Source organism: Mirounga angustirostris, unplaced genomic scaffold (genome assembly GCF_029215605.1).
Source record: "Mirounga angustirostris isolate CCGP_5_RB_7025 unplaced genomic scaffold, mMirAng1.0.hap1 SCAF_9, whole genome shotgun sequence".
NCBI lineage: Eukaryota > Metazoa > Chordata > Mammalia > Carnivora > Phocidae > Mirounga > Mirounga angustirostris.
In genome coordinates, this window is record NW_026991717.1 from 93,402,918 (window position 1) to 93,424,384 (window position 21,467).

A 21,467-nucleotide genomic window follows, 5' to 3' on the forward strand; every position below is an offset into this window, starting at 1 on the left:
AATGAATCATGGAACACTTCATCTAAAACTAATGATGTAATATATGGGGATTAACATAAGAATAAAATTTAAAAAAAAAAAAAAAAGAAAAAAGAAAGGCCTGCTTGTCAGATTGGCCCTTGGCTGTGGTCTAAAGGCTTAGATGGGGAAAAGTCTCTCACAGTGACATAAAATTTTGCTAAATGACAAGAGTGGCTCATTATACCTAATCTATAAAATGCAGTTTATGCTGAGCATCTGCTTTTTTTTCCTTTTTTCCTTTTTTTTGGGGGGGGGAGGGACAGAGGGAGAGGGAGAAAAAGAACCTTAAGCAGGCTCCACGCCCAGTGTGTGGCCTGATGCGGGGCTCCATCTCACAACCCTGAGATCAAGAGTCTGACGCTTAACCAACTGAGCACCCAGGTGCTCCTGAGCATCTTCTTTCTTTCTGGGAATCTGGAATGTCAGTGATTATGGTCAGTCATGTGACCCAACTCCCAATAAAAGTCCTGGAATACTAGGGTCAAGAGAGCCTGCCTTGTAGACAACACTGTATATGTACTTTCACAACTAATTGATGGAGGAATTAAGCTCATCCTGTGGGACTCCACTGGGAGAGGACTCTTGTATGCTTGTGTCTGGTTTCCTCTGGACTTCACCCCATGTATCTTTTCCCTTTGCTGATTTAGCTTTGAATCCTATCACTGTAATAAACCACAGTCATGAATAAGACCGTATATATATATATATACGCTGTGTCCTGTAAGTCCTCCAAGTGTATCTGAATTTGGGGGTGGTCTTGGGGACCCCCAAAACAATACTAAATGCTAATGTTAGAAAAGCATAGACAGAAATTGTACTCATTCATTCATTCAAAACTTTTGAGTGATTTCTGTAAGATAGGCATTCTGTGTGTTTAGAAAATGTCTTTAAAAGTTAAGCAATTTTCTAAATCTATAGTTTAGCTATTTTAACAAAGTTAAATGTCATTTTCATGTAGACAGAAAACTTCTTTGTTTTATATTGCCATTATTCTATATTTCTATCCCAAACAATCAAGCAATGTAAAAAAAAATCAAGTATTTGAATTAAATGTCATGGTCTATCAATACCATTGTTTTTCTGAAAGATACAGAACATGAAATCGGAGCAACATTTTTCTTGTACTGAAATTTCTCCAAGTGCTGAAACAAATACTAGGAAATAAGTATTAGTGTACATGCTTTCAAATCAAAGTAATAATGGTAATCTTTGTGATGCTAAATCTAAACCTATTTTGGTTTATGATTAACAAATTTGAGAGATGAGATAACTTTACCTAGCTTATGTGTCAATAAGCATAAGATCTTTGACTGAATATATGCTTATTAAAAATTGAACTCAAATAACCTTATTGCTTATGCATGATTACCAAATGTCCTACTTAATTTTTTCTCCCTTTAACTTATTTTAAAATCTTTACATATTGCCTGAACAATTTTAAGTATCAGTTTTAGGTTTTGAGATCTGTATTGTTTTAATTTCAGCAATAGCTGTCTAACATAATAGAAATCTGAGGAATCCCAATGCTTTTTAATCAACATTTTCGTGCATATTTTAAAAGCCTGTAATTGAGAGTTTTCCATCTCTTGTAAACAACAATATGGACAAAAAACATTTTTAGAGTAAGAAAACAAATAGAAAAATGAACTAAATTAACTGTGATCTCTTAAAAACTAAAAGGTGTCTTAAAATTATTTCTCTATACTATGAATCTGACAACTAAATAGTTTTATTCATAGAAAAGAAACAGATGTTAGATACTTAAAAAGATATCTATTTTAACAAGGTGTAACATTTTGGGAATGGATATGTTTCTTTTTAACTGACCACGAATGTCAGTGGGTATTGTATTAAAATGGATTAGTTGTTGACCTTCAAGAAGATGTGATGTTTATGAAAGACAAAGCCCATATAGTCATAGTAAAATATCGTGACTACTGGCCATTTTATTTATAGATAGTGACTCTAGAGACAGAAAGAGAAAATTGGCTTAAAAACCTTTACATCACAATAAAAGTAACCAAGCTCAATGGTGATACCTATATATATATATTTTCCCCCAACAAGATTACTGAGTCTTTCATCTTTTATCCCTTTTATCTTTAGAAATAATAATACATTTTTGGAAAACAACAACAACATTTGTGGAAGAAATTACTTTTCACTGTGGAATAAGAGCAGTGAAATTTTACAATGAAAACACTGGGGAAAGAAGAGAAAGAGATGTTAAGGTTATGGCACTTTATTCATATGTATCCACCATTTTTCAATAATATCTTTTCTCCTGAAATTTCAGTTAAAGCAAAACAGTGGAAACCTCTTGTTTTAAAAAATTCTATTTAATTAGTGTCAGTTAAGAAAAACTCTTTAATGTAAGAGTAGTAGAAAGAATTCATGCAGAGGAAATCAAAAGATATTTCACTATCCATATGGGGAATATAACCCAATGGATTAGGTCTAGCTGTGACCACAGATGTTCTGTAGCTGAAAGCATATGGTTAGTTTTAACTTAGAACATACATAAAACAGCTTCCCTCTCTAAAACCTCAGCAGTGATCTCATTTTATTTTCAGAATAGTTTTTTACAAGCAATGTGAATCTAAAATTTATAGCGGCACATATATATGATAAAACTAATTAAATGAAAAATTGCTGCATTTTTATCTGGGAGAGGAAAGGTCATGCATTACATGCTATAGCTGTCTTCTGGTAAGAATATCACAACTTAACTTGATGACTTGACTCATGTCCTAAATTATCAAAACAAATCAACTCAATCATACAAGGAACTCTGTTGCTAAAATTTCTTTATGCTTTTACTTGAGATATATTTTTTGAAATTAGAATGAATATATTCATAGGAAAACAAATATAAAACTAGCTATCTTGGTTTAGAAATGGCTATCTGGTTGATTATTGGATAAAAAATAGAGTGTCGTAACTAAACTAGGCTAAAAATTTTATCATAGCCTACCTTATTTTCTAGTGAATCCCTTTACTTTTATACTAGATGCAATCAAGTTTTAGATTTATCACAGCTTTTTCTTGGATTACTTCTTTCTTAATATAGAATTCAATGAGTCACTTGCTTAGGTAGAAAAAAAAATCAATACTGCAAATAAACTCATTTTTTCCACAGAAATTCCCAAGAGAAATATTCTGTGATCCAATAAATTTCTTATTGAAGAAATATATTCTATTACCTAGTCTAAATATGTACTTAATCATTTTACCCCATATACTTAATTATATTGCAACCCTGTCTTAACAGTGTAAATCATTTTCTTTCTTCTTTGCAGAGCAGAATTTTAAGTTTTCCTGCATTGCAATTTTTTATGTATCCTTCCAAGTAGGATAAAAAAATATTAAGGTAAATATTTCCCTCTACAACCAGAAATTATAAAAATCAACACATAAAGATATTCATGATTTGCAGTGTTATCATATTCTGAGAGACAATCTTTAAATCAATTCTATTGAGTCTGGGTGTTACTGAAAACATTGTTAACAACAGAAATGTTGGTTACATAAATTAAGTAACTGTTATTTTGACAAAGCAAAGGACCACTGACCTGCATAAAGAAAAATCTAGTTAGTTAGAAGTGATAATACCTCTCCAGCAAGATTCAGAGTAGAAAACTCCTTGTCCAGCTTACAAGGTAATTATCATTTTCCTCTTGACAAATTTAACCAGAGAGTTTACCAGACTTCTGGTAAACTTCTGTAACTATTGTTACAGCCTTGGTTATGATTTTTCATGATACACATGCGTAGCAAACTCTGGTTGTAATTTTGTTTCCCTTGTAGAGATCCTTAAAAGTGAAGGAATAGTCCTGCAATGTTATGTGAAGTTTTTGTCCACTTGGCAGTTATACTTAGCAGCATACACTAATACATTTTAAGAATAAAAATCAGGGGGCGCCTGGGTGGCTCAGTCGCTAAGCGTCTGCCTTCGGCCCAGGTCATGATCCCAGGGTCCTGGGATCGAGCCCCACATCGGGCTCCCTGCTCGACGGGAAGCCTGCTTCTCCCTCTCCCACTCCCCCTGCTTGTGTTCCTGCTCTTGCTATCTCTCTCTGTCAAATAAATAAATAAAATCTTAAAAAAAAAAAAAGGAATAAAAATCAGTCTTTCAGATTTAATTTGGCATGTCTGTTGTCACAAAGCCCAGTTACTTCTAGGTGTATTAATAAAATCAATTTTGTAACCTGAACATTTAGAGACTAGATACTAGATGTGTAAGGACCATAGGAAAGTACTAAAACCTTGCTAGGTCACGTCGGAAATAGCAGGATGGCTTCCTATTTTATAACTTTTGATACATTCACTTTTTCAACAGATATAGAGCCTGTGTTCCAGGCAATCGTCTAGACACTCGAAACACAAGAATGGATGGGCAGACATGAACACAACCACAGTCAGTAATATGCTTCATAATAGTTTTTTTTTTTTTTAATTGAGATAAAATTGACATACAGCATTGTATAAGCTTAAGGTGTACAGTGTATTGATTTGATACACATAGATTGCAAAATGATTACCACAATAGGATTAGCTAACACTTCTGACATGTCATATAATTATCATTTCTTTTTTGTGGTAAGAACAATTAAGATTAGGGGCATCTGGGTGGCTCAGTCATTAAGCGTCTGCCTTTGGCTCAGGTCATGATCTCAGGTCCTGGGATCAAGCCCCAACATCGGGCTCCCTGCTCCGCGGGAAGCCTGCTTCTCCCTCTCTCACTCCCCCTGCTTGTGTTCTCTCTCTCGCTGTGTCTATCTCTGTCAAATAAATAAATAAAATCTTAAAAAAAAAGAACAATTAAGATTAGTGATATGTAATTATCCAGTTCCCAACATTTGTTGGAAAGATCATTCTTTCCGCATTGAGTGTTCTTGACTCCCTTTTTTAAAAAAATGAAGTCATAATAGGATTAACAAAAAGCTGTGGGAGAAGAAATTTAAAAAAGAAAAAGTGATTTATGCTCCCAGGCAGTGAGAAGAATTTGGCAGATAAGAATCAGAAAAGGCTTTCTAGAAAAATCTGTAGTTTTCCTGTATCTCAAAAGATGTAGGAGAAATTGCTGTGTAAAATGGCACATGTAACAATGTTATAATTACATTTTGGTCTGAAGTAAAAGTAGGTGGCCAGGAAAGGCTATTAGATGACTCTTCAGGGAGGAGTGGACTGTGAGTCTCACCCTTAACATCCATGTCCCAAAGAAGAGGAGTGGGTAGTTATTTTGACATCTCTGAAATCAAGGAATATTTTAAAATCAATAGTACATCATATTATTTTTTAGCGGCACGTTGTCTTCCTCAGCAGAATATAAATTACTAAAGAATCTTTCAATGGCTCTTCAGATACAATGAAATATGGTAATGAAGGATTCGTAGAGGGAAAAACTAGGAAAATCTGCTTACATACCCCATTCCCTAACCCCCACTCCCAGCTATTCACAGGGATGTGTTATTTCTCTCTTTATCTCTATTGAGAGAGGGGTTTTAAAGAGACCATTGAAGAGACTGTTATGTTTTCTTTGAGCTTAGCAGAATCAAAGAACTAGGATCTGATTCCAACTTAAAGGGAGATAGACAAGCCTGATAGGTGCTTTGAAAACAAACTGAGTGTGGTGCACACCTCCAGAGTATTCCCTGTTGACTCAAGTCTTGGACACATGCTAGCACAGGGTCATCTCAAGTCCCATCGTGGAGGCTGCCTAGGGGTCGTGGTGGAATCAGGGAATGACTAGTACTCCAGAGTAGAGGACAAGTGAGATAAAAGTGGAAAGAGAAATTAGATGGGCAGGCTAAGCCCAAACTTTGAAAATCCTTGAATTTCACAATTAAAAATCAGGTATTGATTCTCTAATCTTTAGGGAACCAGCCTAGTGAGAAAGGAATAATATGACCTGATCTCTGTTTTTGAAAAGTTAGTTTGCAACAGCATGAGTGACAGGAGGAACGTGAATCTGAAGGCAGGAAAAAAAGTAGTGATTATTTAAAAACCATTTCAATATTTAACCAAGAATGATTAGAATGTGGAATGCAACTAGGGGTAAGAGAAGGATCTTAGCAACATATTGGAGATGAATCAAATAGAATTTAGAGTTAACCTGGCATATATTTGGGGATCCTCAACATATACAATTAGATTAAATTAACATAAATTGATATGATAGGGAAGAGCACATAGTACTAGAAAAGAATGTAGGATAGGTTATGAGAATTGAGAATAGAAATACAATAGAATAGAAATGGAATTGAGAATATTGATTGTGTTAGAGAAGAAAAAGAATCAAAGGCAACATAAAACAGAAAGATAAATTGGGAGGAAACAGTAAGAAAACAGAAGAGAGAAGTATCGTATCAGTTCTCCTATTTAGATCCATAATTTTATTGCCAAACCAGTTTTTTGTAATTAAGTTGTCAATAATAATATTTACAATCACTATACCTTTTTGATAATTAGAATTGTGCTCAATGAACACACACACACATGCACACACTGCAAATATGTTTTTAATCAATTCTATATAGACAGCCAATTGTATTGACTTTGTATTTAGCATGATGCTTCTAACAGCCTGGAATATGTTGTTTTATCTACTAAGTCTATTTATTTATTTATTTATTTATTTATTTATTTATTTATTTATTTATTTTTAAGATTTTATTTATTTATTCATGAGAGACAGAGAGAGAGAGAGGCAGAGGGAGAAGCAGGCTCCCAAGGAGCAGGGAGCCCGATGTGGGACTCGATCCCAGGACCCTGGGCTCATGACCTGAGCCGAAGGCAGACGCTTAACCATCTGAGCCACCCAGGTGCCCTACTCAGTCTATTTAATAAGCAGTTCCATCCCTAAGGATTTGCACAGGAGGCATTTTACTGGCTGTTTCAATCCTTAAGAATTAGAACCAGATATCTTTTGTAAGAGGAGATAGTATTGTTCCCCTGGACTCAGCAATTACCTGTGGTTGGCTCTCACTTTTCTCCCATTCTTCTTATTTTATTTTATTTTATTTTATTTTATTTATTTATTTATTTATTTATTTATTTATTTAAATTTTATTTGTTAGAGAGAGACACAGCAAGAGAGGGAACACAAGCAGGGGGAGTGGGAGAGGGAGAAGCAGGCTTCCTGCTGAGCAGGGAGCCTGATGCGGGCTCGATTCCAGGACCCCGGGACCACATCCTGAGCCGAAGGCAGACGCCCAACGACTGAGCCACCCAGACGCCCCTCTCCTTATTTTAGAAGTATACTTTATTGACCACATCCACAGGAGTAGAAAAATATCTCCAGTTATTCCATTTCTTTGAGGACAGATAATACAGCATGTGATCAAGGATAATAAGAAACTTATCTTGAGATACTCCACACATGTAGGTACGTAGGCATGCAAGCATGTGCACACGTGCACACATACCCACGCACACAGAATGTTTTCTACTGATATTGACTAATACTGCTTACCACCAATATTAACAGCCATTTTCCCTGGCTAAATGAAGGAATGAATGAGTCCAGAATCTTAGACTAGCTTGTATGCTTTTGTAGGTTGTATATTTCACAATTTTAGGGGTTAACATTCACTTCATAGCACATGTGAACTGTATTTCCTAGATTCTGGTAGTGCATATCCTGTGGGGCCATAAGGATTGACCTGGTAATGTGCCCAAGGAAAAACAACTACAGGGAGTGAAAGAAAGCCATGATAATCTTGTTTAAATTGGATCCAGCTGTGTTGGAAAGTAGTTTCAAGTTTGGACTTCCCAATGATATATATGTTCACATTCCTATGTCTTATTAGCTTAAGCTAATTTGGACTTGTGTTACTGAAATGGAAAGAGTCTTGAATCTTTGTTGCATCAGAAAATAATTTATTCAGAAAATGTATTCACCAAATATTTATTGAATGCTTATTGTGTGTAAGACTCTTTTCTTGGTAGTAGTTACAGAGCAATGAACAAAATTCAAAAGCTCTGACCTCATAGAGATCATTTTAGTGGATGTAGTTTTCCTAGAACATCAAGACAAAGAAGTTGCAAACAAGTTTCAGGGATAGCTTCCTAATTAGAGCTTAAAAAGTGGGAATTCAAACATTGTCTAGATGGATAAATTGTGGAAGTATGCTACTGAGTCAAACTATTTTGGATGTCAAGAGGTAGCATAGAATGATGACAATCAAGTTCTTTGGAAAGATCAGGAGATAAGCTGTTTTAGACAAGGTTTACCTGTGAGCTTTTGCACTTACGGTGATAATCCATTTTAAATGGAATGATTTTGTAAAACTCAGTCTCTCATTTTCCAATTCAAATTTATATAATTTTGCTACCATGCATCTTGGTTTGCAAAGCATATGTGCCTATCAGCTATAGGGTGTGTTTTTTTGGTTTTTGGTTTTTTGTAAAGGATGTTTCAATGATATCTGAATGCCCAAATCTTTAAATTTGAATTAGATAATAAATACTTTAATGAAAAAAAATGTTTTTAAGATATGCAGTTCATTTAACACTTGCTGCACTTTTTTCATTTGCTGCAATTTTTAATGTAGATACCACTTTGTTGGAAATATAAAATTGCTTAAGAATGTAGTAGCTCATCAGTTATGTATCTTATTGTATAAATTTTTCACTATCTTATGAGAAGTGTAATAATCTTTAACTAATAGTAAAAACATACAGCACCTTAGCAAAAAATCTGCTAGCTTGGGGCACCTGGGTGGCTCAGTCGTTAAGCATCTGCCTTCGGCTCAGGTCATGATCCCAGGGTCCTGGGATCGAGCCCCACATCGGGCTCCCTGCTCTGCGGGAAGCCTGCTTCTCCCTCTCCCACTCCCCCTGCTTGTGTTCCCTCTCTCTCTCTGTCAAATAAATAAATAAAATCTTAAAAAAAAAAGTTGTTTAAAAAAATCTGCTAGCTTGTCCTCTAATTTTTATGTATTAATGTGCTGGTAATTTACCATTTCATATCTTTTTTATGCTACAGATGATTTTATTAAGCAGTAAAAATAGTACTTTTTTTTTTTTTTGGTCAAGAACAAAATCTATCATATATTTTGTGAATTTCTAAGTGTCATGTCCGTGGTTTTAGTAGTTTGTTGTAAGAAAAATTTTAAACACCTTATAATACTGTGGCATATGTATGGTGGATAAGAATATTTCTGAGTTTCGGGGCACCTGGGTGGCTCAGTCGTTAAGTGTCTGCCTTCGGCTCAGGTCATGTTCCCAGGGTCCTGGGATCGAGCCCCACATCGGGCTCCCTGCTCAGTGGGAAGCCTGCTTCTCCCTCTCCCACTCCCCCTGCTTGTGTTCCCTCTCTCGCTGTGTCTCTCTCTGTCAAATAAATAAATAAAATCTTTAAAAAAAAAAAAGAATATTTCTGAGTTTCATTCTCTAAGGAACATAGTCAAGTAAATGGATTTTCTATTAATGAAAGAGATCTACCTAGAATCCTGTAATTACTGAGCTGTAAATTTATACAGGATACATTTGAGTCACACTCTTTTACTGATGAAGCTGCTGACTTAGCTTGAAATAAACTGGAGTTTTGATAACCTGAACTAAAGCTTAAGTCCCATTCAAATTTAGTAACTTTTTATGACTATGGGTGATGAATTCTTATTTTAGATGAAATTCCTGTGCATTAGTAGTAGCTACAGCATTGAAGCTTAGCAGGATAAGTGAGGGAATTGTGGCAAATATGGTTGGTTATTATAGAGTTTTTGCCAGTCTTATACATCATAATGCCTTCAGGTTAGAAATTTTATTCCATGCCATTGAGCTATATGGAATATTAGCTTATGTTAATCATCCTGTGGTCAAGCTTTGCTAAGTAATTCTACAAACACTTGTCTTATCCTAGAGGAATTGATCAGTAAATCTTGAAACCTCATCTGGCGACTTCATTCATTCATGCATTCAGTAACATGTCAGGAAACTAGATACCAGGTAAGCAGAAATGACTAAAACATATGTTCTGATTTCATTGCCTAGGAGAAAGGATAGATGTAAATAAATAACTAAAAATAGTGCATAGGGTATCATTAAGAAAATTAAACTGGCACACCGCAAAAGGAGAAAGTCATTTCAAGGCTAACTGCCAAGGTTCACGTGTGTTTTTTTTTTCATAGTGTCCAGTGTAGATCAGGGTGCCAGTAACAGCAACGTTTCCTCATCTACGCTGCTGGATATGACAGCACTGCTTTCCCTGAAGATACTGTCTTTGGGAAATGAAAGGCCTTTCTCCTTATAGAACAAGTGGGAGTTTCTAATCTACTGGTTCCTCGGTGCTAGGTAAGGCCTTGCCATCTTGGACAATAGGTCTTCAACATACGAATTTTGGAGGGATACAAACTTTGAGACCATAGCATTTTGCCCCTTGCCCCCAAAATCCATGCCCTTCTCACATGCCATCAGCTCAAAAGTCTAAGGCAAAAGTCTCATCTAAATATCATCCAAATTAGAGGGGAGGGGGGTGGGGGATGAGTTAGCCCTGTGATGGGCATTAAGGAGGGCACGTACTGCATGGAGCACTGGGTGTTATATGAAAACAATGGATCATGGATCACCACATCAAAAACTTATGATATATTGTATGGTGACTAACATAACATGAAAAAAAAACCTCTCTCTAAAAAAAAAGAAGTCAATTATAAAACTTTACTAAAGTAAATAAAGTAGAATTAAATAAATGGAGATATGTAACAAGTTTATGGATGAGAAGACTCACTATCGATAAAAAAAATCATCTCAATTAGATATTGATGAGACTCTAGCTATGAACCTGTGAAATAAAACATATTATCTGTTTCCAAACACCATGGGGGTATAGGCATAGAATAGATATTCCCATTCCAAAAGGGAGAGATAGAAAAGAGAAAAGGAGCAGCAGGGCCAAGGTAAATCCAAAACCCAGTAGGGCAAACAGCAATAAACCCCAATCCTCCTTGGTGGCATGTCCTACCTTCTGGACCCACTGGAACAGGAGTTGGGTCCCCAAAGCTCCAGGCACCCCATCTGCAGGGCTTTGCCGGGAACCGCCCATGCTGCACATCTCCCTAGCTGGGTTGCAGTTTGGTGCCTATCGATGGTTCTAGGTTGTGGGGGCACCACCTCACTCTGCACCCCCCAACATAGCTCTGCTCAGCATTACCCTAGTGAAGACTGTCACAGGCACTCCTGAAGCAAACCTCTGCCTGGGTTGCATGCCTCGGCTCAAGGCTGCTCCTCCTTCAAAATCTAGGTGGAGCCAGCCACCGTACTGGTACTTTGCTGAATGCAGCAAAATTGCATCATGGCCCACTGGAATGATCAAGGAACATGGCACCAGAATGAGGATGGGACCAGGCAGCAGCGGCCCCCTCCTTTAAAATCCTTCTGCCCTACTCTTGGCCTGAAATGGGAAGGGCAGCTCTGGGGATCTCCAAAATACCTTCGGGGTCGTTCTTCCACTGTCTTCATGAATAGCTCCTAGCTTCTGTTGGAATGGCCAGCCCATTCTAATATCCTTATCAAATTTGGCTACATTCTTCTTCTTCCCTCCCCAAAAAGCTTTCTCAGTCCTTTCAATATGGATAGGCTAAAGTTTTCCAAATTTTGAAGTTCTGCTTTTTAAAAAAATTTATTATTGAAGTTTAGTTGACAGCAATGTTATATGAGTTTCAGGTGTGCAACATAACAATTCAACCCTGCTTCATTTTTAGTTAGTAATTCTCTGTTTAAATCTTTTCTCTCTTCTTGCATCTTACTGTGAGCAGTCAGGAGGACCCCGGCCACTACTTTAACACTTTGCTTAGATATTTTCTCAGACAAAAATCCAATTTCATTGCTCACAAGTTCTATCTTCCACAAAACATTTGGACATGAACACAGTTCAGCCAAGCTCTTCGCCACTTTCTCTTAAGAATTGTCTTTCCTCCAGTTTCCAATAACATGGTCCTCATTTATTTCTGAGACCTCATGAGAATGGCCTTTGCCTTCCATACTTCTATCAACATTCTGTTCACAACCACTTAGGTATTCTCTAGGAAGACTGAGCCTTTCTCTACAGCTCTCCTCTGCTCATTACAATTGCTTTTAGTGATTCATTCACAGCAATGTAATCTTTTTCTAGCATGTACCTCCAAACTCCTCCAGCCACTACCCCTTCCTCACTTCAAAAACTACTTCCACATTTTTAGGTATTTATTATTACAGTACCCCCACTTCTCAGTACCAACTCTCTGTCTTAGTTTGTTTCACTGCTATAACAAAATATTTCATATTGTCTGGCTTAACAAACAACAGAAATTTATTTCTTAAAATCTAGAGACTGGAAGTCCACAATCAGGGTGCCAGCTTGGTCAGGTGTGGACCCTCTTCCCAATTGTAGATTTCTGGTTGTATCCTCATATGGTAGAAGGGATAAGCTAGCTCTCTGCAACCTCTTGACCCCCATGACCTAATTTCCTCACACTGACCCTACCTTCTAATGTGATCATTTTTATTTGTCATTAGGTTTTCAACCTATTAATTGGTGTGTGGGGGGGTGCATAAGCATTCAGACCATAGCAGGTCTTGTAGTATTTTGCCCCTGGAGAGAATAATTTATGTTTCAAATCAGCCAAATTGTGACAAATAGAAAAACAGATGACAATATAACCTGGAAAACTCTAGTATTAAATAATGAGTGTGATCTTACATCATTCACCCATTCAATAAATTATTATTATGCATCCACCATGTACCACAGGAAGAGAACAGTGAGCAAAAGCAGAAATGCTACCTGACTTCACAGGTCTTACAACATTCTCTATAAATGAACTAAGGATGAAAACTGTGTATTGGTCCTTAGCTTGTTTATTTCTTCACTGCAGGCTGAGACCCATTGACCCAAAAGCCCACTAGCTCCAAACTCTAACTTTGCACATTAGAGGAAAACTGTTTCTCTAACCACAGAACACTTCTGACACCGTATATGTGTGGTTTTCAATCAGTTCTCCAACTCTCTAGACACAAACTGGGTATCCTACAATTTAATTTAATTCTGACATTAACTACCTGGAGTTAGCATAGACCTCATGGTTTAAAGGCTCAGCCTCCTAAGACAGCCCCCATTTCAGACACAAGTCACAAGGCCCAGGTCATCATCTGTTCTTCTGACCAACCAGTTGCAAATTGCGAGTTTTCATACTCCTCTCCTCAGATCTGATAATTTGCTATAATAGCTCACAGAAGTCAGGGAAGCACTATTTGTGTTTACTAGTTTATTATAAAGATTATTATAAAGGTTAGAAATAAGCAGCCAGATAAGAGGTACATGGAGCAATCTAGAAGGGTCTCAAGCTCAGTAGCTTCTGAATGGAGTTAGGGTATGCCACCCCCTAGTCACATGGATGCCTTCATCAGCCCAGAAGTTCTTCAAACCCCATAATTTAGGAAACTTTTGGAGGTTTCATCACATAGGCATGATCAATTATTAGCTCACTTTGCAGTCGCTCTCCCTTTCCTGGAGTTCAATGGTTGGAGCTGAAAGTTCCAAGCTTCTAATCATGGTTTGGTCTTTTTGGTGACCAGCCCCCATCCTGAAGCTACCCAGGGGTCCAGGACGAGTTGCTTCATTAGAACAAAAGACACTCCTATCACCCAGGAAATGCCAAGGGATTTAGGTGCTCAATGTAAGATGCCCCTATCATCTCTCTTCACTCAGGAGATTACCAGGGTTTTAGGAGCTTAGTGTGAGAAACCGGGGTCAAAGTCTCAATGGTAGTAGAACCAAAGATACTTCTAGCATCCATACCACTCAGGCAATTACAAGGGTTTTAAGAACTCTGTGTCAGAAAGCAGGGGCAGAGACCAAATATGTATTTATTATCTCACAACATCCAATTATTTTTTAAAGTAGCCTGAACTAAGCAGATACTTTCTTAACTGTTTAGATACTATGTGTTTTATATATCCTACGAAATATAAATTAGCATCTGCTGGTCATTGATAAATTAGAACCCTGTGGTTGTAAGGCTCCTTTGGAGCTGCTGCCCCTCTGAGCAATCTGACCCAGAGGCCCCTCCACCCCCATACTGTTGAGTAACATCACTTAGGCATGCAGATCTTCTCTCCTATCCCCCTCTCCCCCAGGAGTTTCCTTGCCCTCCTCCCCTTCTGAGTATAGACCCCTGTATCTTGGCTTCTGGATAGACTCCTGCCATGAGGGACTGTCCTGCATGACTTCCCCCACATACAAACCTGTCAAAGCATCATCACCTAGTAAAGCTTCTGTGTGCTACTGCCATCTCATGGTCATATCTTTCTCCTTGATCAGCCTTTCAAATCTCTCAAAGCCTCTCCTACACAACCTAATGGGGGAGAATCCTAAAAGTCTTGCCGACTCTTCACCAAATGTATTAATGGCATACATTTATTCTGTGTTTTAGCACTGTCATCTTCTCATAACCGGCCAGAAAAAGAAATAAAGTGAAGTTACTGATTTGATGGTTTTTATTACATGGACCTCCTGCTTCAGTACTTCTTACATTGATGATTATAAATCCCCCCAAAACAGCTCCTTGCTGTAGCTTTCCTTTAGTGGATAATTAAGTACTAAAGCTATTAGATGAGACCTGCAAAGAAGGCATTCGTGACCATTTGGGCCAGGGGAGGGGGTGAGAAGAGTCACAGTGACTCGAGCACAGTGTCACAGAGTAAGTGGGGTAAGGACATGGGTGGGCCTGGCATGTGATATCAGAGCCAGGGCCGTGTGAAGAGGACACCTCAGCAGAGAGATGGCGGGATGTGGGTTATCAGACTGAGCAGGGGAAGTAGAGGATCCCAGCTGACATGGCCTAGCAGGAGACATCAGAGCGCAAGTGGGGTGAGGAGAGTGTTCTTACACAGTAGTGATGTCCTAGCGTCCAAGTAGGGTGAAGGCATCTCAAGATGTCTCTCTCAAGAGGGCATCCATGCGGTGGAAGGTGTAAAGGCAGAGATAAGAAATTGGTTTCATGTGGAGATTTGTCAGATATGTAAATATGTTAAAGAAAACAGGAGCCTGATTTCTCACTGTCAGAAAAAGGAGTTATAAATATTGGGGGGGGGGGGAGAATGAACTCTTTGTTGTTGGATTAGAATCAGTGTATTATATTTGTATTAATTTGCTGTGGCTACCATTTAAAACATACCACAGATTGGGAGGCTTAAAAAACAAAAATTAATTTCCTCACAGTTCTGGAAGCTAAAAGTCCAAGATCAAGGTGTCAGCAGGTTTGGTTTTTCCAGAGTTTTCACTCCTTGACTTGAACGTAGATGATTTTCTCTGTGTCCTCACAGGGTCTTTCTTTTGTGCACACACATCTCTGGTGTCTCTCAGTGTGTCCACATTTCCTCTATTTATAAGGTAACTAGTCCGATTGGATTAGGACTCACCCTAATAGCCTCATTTTACCTTACTCACCTTTAAATATGGTTAAATTCTGAGGTATGGATGCTTAGGTCATCCACATATGCATTTGGAGAGAAAAGAATTCAGCCCATAACAATATTGTATATTTCTGGTATGTGTATGTATGTAGGTATGGAAATAGGTATGAATATACATACACATATGAGTCCTAGTTCTGTTCACTGAAAGGGTTTGATATGGGGAAAATGCTTTGATTTTTTTTTTTTTTTCCTGGAGAAAGTAGTTTGCTTTTTTGTTATGTTGTTCAGTGAATAGAGAAAGTTTACCAATGTGATAAAACAAGGTTGTGTTTGCCTCAGAGCTTTTCTTGGAGAATAGGACAAGTAAATAGAACTTATATGATGAAATGTATTTTGAAATTTTTCTATGATTTATTCAAAGACAAGGAAAATTAAATAAATGAACCATATTCATTTGCCAAAAATTCTGTTTTGCTACCATGTATATGGATGCTACTCAAGATGTATAAATAAAATACTTGATTTTGTGACATGATGTAGTGCCGTAGGTGCAAGTGCAAAATACTTTAGAATACAGACTCAAATACTTTTGAAGACTAGTGGGTGAAGACAATGAGTGAAGCAAAAGGCTATAAGGCAAGGAAGAGTGGGGACAGCAGCAAGATAGAAAGTATGTGTCCTGCCCAAGGCATATAATTTTAAATTCTAAAAGAATTATTCTACCCAAATACTGATGTATTTCAACGTCAGGCATGGTCTCTGGTAAATTAATGTCAAAGTTTTCTTGACTTGTTTTCATTATACATTGGCCCATGAACAATGCAGGAGTTAGGGACACTGACTCCCCACTCAGTCAAAAATCCATGTACAGGAACACCTGGGTGGGTCTGTCGGTTAAGCGTCTTTTTTTGGCTCAGGTCATGATCCCAGGGTCCTGGGATGGAGCCCTGCATTGGGCTCTCTGCTCGGCGGGGAGCCTTCTTTTCCCTCTGCCTGACGCTCCCCCTGCTCGTGCTCTCTCTCTCTCTCTCTCTGACAAATGAATAAAATCTAAAAAAAAAAAATCCATGTACAACTTTTGACCCCCCCCCAAAAAAACTTAACTACTAATAGCCTCTGCTGACTGGAAGCCTTACCAGTAAAATAAACAGTTGTTAAACACATATTTTGTATGTTATATGTATTATATGCAGTATTCTTACAATAAAGTAAGCTAGAGAAAAGAAAATGTTATTCAGAAAATCATAAGAAAAAATACATGTACAGTACTGTACTATATTTATTGAAAAAACTATATATAAGTAGAACTGTACAGTTCAAACCCATGTGGTTCAGGAGTCAACTGTAATGATTTAGTAAATATGCACTAAGTTATGTTATGCTACACAAGACAACAAAGAAATATCTTTTTTTTTTTAAGATTTTATTTATTTGACAGAGAGAGACACAGCAAGAGAGGGAACACAAGCAGGAGGAGTGAGAGAGGGAGAAGCAGGCCTCCTGCTGAGCAGGGAGCCCGATGTGGGGCTCGATCCCAGGACCCTGGGACCATGACCTGAGCGGAAGGCAGATGCTTAACAACTAAGCCACCCATGTGCCCCACAACAAAGAAAGGTCTTTAAGGTGTAAGTTAAAGGCATATTCTTAAAAAAACATTTAAGTGGTTTCTTTTAAATTTTTGTTTATCTTACCCATAAGTCTATTTTTTTTATTTTGCATAATGATAATTACACACTTAAATGCATTTTTATGTATTTTTAACTGCTATAAATTACCTTGTATTTCTGCTGAACATATGTGTTAGTTTTATAGATGTTTCAAAATTAAAAAGTGCCATATTTACATGTAAGAGAAGCTTCTTTTCTTTTTTAAATTATCCATTGGGATTACAAATATTTTATCTTATCACTACAAGCTAGCATCCTATATGGTATGTATGGAATGATTCCTATTTAGCATAGATCAAATTATATTTTCATTCCTTTAGGAAATAAACCACTTTCATTTTAAAATTTTGCTCTTTTCAAAGATATCAGCCAGAATGATAAAAAAAGACTGTTAGTATTTATATCCTGTGGGGTTTTATTACCATCTATCTAACCAATATAGAAAAGACTAATAGGTTTTTTGAGAAAGATTTATATCCAGCATCATCTACTTTAAGAAGCACAGTACAATTATAATGACTTTTGTGTTACAATGTCTCTTTTGAATATGTGTCATATCTCTTGGGAAATTTTTTTTTCAAATGTAAGTATTCACATAAAATAGGATTATTGATTCATTCAGTGTCCAATCTACTACCTCATAACTGCATTTTGTGAAAACCATTCTGTTAAATATTTCAAGCTGTTCATGCCAATCTAAAAGTATCCAAATATACCATGAAACAATGACCAGTTTGGACTTGGTGGTAGGAATTGAAAAACTGGATGTATTTGTAGTCCTTTTGGAAAGTCTTGATCATTTCAATTGTCATATGGGGATGAAGTTTAAAAATTATCAAAATAACCCTATACAATAGCAGTTTACTCAGGAAAATATAGAAACTTTGGGCTTATTCAAATGTATATGAGTTTCCCCTTTAAATGGAGTTAGTCCTAAAAAAATAAATAAAATAGACTGGAGTTCTTATTTTGTGCAAAAAAAAAAAAAATCAGATCTGATACATATCAGTAATTAAGCTGTTAGAAACTCTTACTTTTAGCATTCCTGCTCTTTGTAAGCATGTGTAGACCTTTGAAATGAATGAGATACTTTATCATTCTCATTCCCTGGTTTTACTTGCCTTTCTTTCATTTTTTTATGTCATTATTGTCTTTCACCATTTCACATTTCTTACCCATTTAGTTGAGATTCTGAAAAAGATGATTGAAATAGAAGTGTGTGTATGTGTGTGTGTGACCCAGAGAGGGAGAAGGGGAAAGAGAGAGAGAGAGCATGCCTGCATGCAGGAGAGGGAGGGAGCAGAAAGGGAGGGAGCAGGAGCACTCATGGTGGCTTGCATTGGAACATTACAATGTTTCTCAATGCACAGGTCTTTTTCTCCCCAGGATCCTTCAGATTTTCCAGAGATGAATCCTGTAATATATTACCTAAAGAGTTACATACTTAACTACTAGGTTGCTGGGAACTGAGCCAAAACAGGGCTTAGAGGGAAGAGATCAACATTTAGTATATACTGCCTTGCATTTATTGCCATTTTTGCAGTAAAATACTTCAACATCTCATGCTGCTGAGTCTCAGCCTAAATTTTCCTGAAGGGGGAGTTTGGTGGTTTCTACCTGCACAGAGTTGCAGAGAAACTGGACGTCTAATTGTTCCTTATGATGTCTTTTTTTTTTTTTAAGATTTTATTTATTTATTTGACAGAGAGAGCACAAGCAGGGGGAGCACCTGAGGGAGAGGGAGAAACAGGCTCTCTGCGGAACAGGGAGCCCCACAGGGGCTCCATCCCAGGACCCTGGGATCATGACCTGAGCTGGAGGCAGACGCTTCACCGACTGAGCTACCCAGGCGCCCCGTTCCTTATGATGTCTTAAACCATCTTCCCAGTTTTCAGCTCTGCTCTGTCCCCCATCTACTTTAGCTCCTTATGCACTGATTCCTGAGTCAGTTACTAGGGAGCGAAGCAACCAGCTCTTCCATGGCTTCTCCTCTGTATGTGCTTGCCCCTCACTGTTCTTTGCTCTGCTGTGTCAATCATTCGATCTTCCTTCTGCTTTCCATCTTCCAATATATAGATAGATGATAGATAGATAGATAGATAGATAGATAGATAGATAGATAGATAGATAGATGACAGATGGATATCTCTTGTCTACTATTCTGTTCTTTGTGTTTATAGATTAATAACTTTAAAAATTATACCTTTTCTATGTCTGTAATGATTTTTAGGGGGGACAGAGATATGCCTATGGCTTTAAATCTATCATGATGAAGTGGCAACCTAAATAATATTTCAAAAAAATTTTTTTCTCATTAAAAAACCCTACCAATGCTGCCAGGAAATGGTAGCTAGAGATGGGAGGAAGTGAGAGTAAGTCTTCTGAATGATTCAATCTTAATAGATAAATGTAACAGATGACTGCTAGCGAGACCAATGATTGAAATTCAAGAAACATGTATCACAGCTTATAAGAAAAATCATTGTATTAGTACCATCACAAGGACACCAATCTTTTCAGTGTAGAATAAAAGAATACTGTAGCAGTTTATTAACTTTAAAAATAAGATACAAATACCTAGAAACACAATAAAATGTCAGGTGCTGTGAACAGGAATCCTGGGCACCAACAGCCATTTCCATGTAGGCTTTACATATTCTGTACAGATCCTATTTTTTGGGTGATAGACATTGGGGAAGGTATGTGCTACGGTGAGCGCTGTGAATTGTGTAAGACTGTTGAATCACAGACCTGTACCTCTGAAACAAATAATACATTATATGTTTAAAAAAAAAGAAGAAGATAGTAGGAAGGAAAAAATGAAGGGGGGGGAATCAGAGGGGGAGACGAACCATAAGAGACTATGGACTCTGAGAAACAAACTGAGGGTTCTAGAGGGGAGGGGGGTGGGATGATGGGTTGGCCTGGTGATGGTTATTAAAGAGGGCATGTTCTGCATGGAGCACTGGGTGTTATATGCAAACAATGAATCATGGAACACTACATTAAAATAAATAAATAGAAAAAAATTTAAAAAAATAGTGAGCCAACATTTGAAAATAATAAGATTATAAAGGGATACATTGTTCTGCTCTCAAAATATCAAAAGATCTGGCAAATTTCTGGCAGTGGTTACTTGAATCTGAGAATTGCCCCTCCAGTTTGGACAAAGTCTCTCTTATCTGCTCTTTCCTCACAACTCACACATTGGAACCCATAAGCTGAAAGAGAGCTACCCCTGAGTCAAGGCCAGTGAGCAGGTAAGACACAATGTCTTGGCCCACAGGACCACAGCAGGAGGTAATGTCCCTGCCCTATGCTTGGGCAAGGCCAGGGGAAGGGCAAGAAAATTTTAACTGAATATTTACCAAAAATGGATGAAATTTTAAACTTCAAACTGCCAAGTTTATTTAAAGTCCAGAATTTAATTTTCAACTGTTAGAGCTTCAACAACAAAGGGGGGTTTGGTTATAGACGAATTAAAAAAGTTATACCCACTCTTCTCACATTTGGATTGTAAGTTTTATGCTCATTACAATTATAATCATATTATCTTTATATTTATTTCATTTATAAAGATTTTTTCTTAGTAGCATTATTTGGTTTTTCTGTCTATTTTTCAAATTAGTTTTTCCATGTAGACCCAACCTCAGATTCTGAAATCTTGCTTGACAAAACCAGCTTGAACAGCAGGATTTCAGTAGAAGGAGATGCTTTTCCCCATATAAGACAATACATTTAGGACAAAGATCTACTAGTTAGCAAGTAGATTAAGCAAGGTACATTGGGTGTTCAATGCCTCTCTATCAACATATATAGAGTAGGTTCTATAGTGACTCTTCCATCTTAACTGTTATAAATGAATAATGATGAACATGTGTTACAACTAGGTAAAGATGTTTTAAAATGATAAAGTAGCACATACAATACAAGATATTATTATGTGGATAATGATTATTACTTTGAATGAACCCCCAAAAGTTTTCAACAAAACTAATTCCATAAATTCATTTTTTCAGGATTTTGTCAATGAAGATATTGAAGTTATTTGAAATTAGAATGCAGTACACAACTAGGGTTTATTTTCTTAATGATTGAATTAGTTCATAGAGATGTAGATATTAGACATAGATATTGATATACATATCAATTGGCTTACTCAGTATTCCATTCTAGCATGAAGACTCTGTCAGCTGGAAACTAAAAAATTGCATTTCCTCAATGATTCTGGCCTGTCAATTAGGTGCATCTGTGAGAGATTTTGATGTAGAATTGAGGCAGAGGGGGGAAGACGCAGATTATGGGGCAAATAGTTGCTGAGTTAGATGGTGATGTTCTGGGGCCAGAAAACATAGCAATGATTTTTTTTTTTCAGTAATT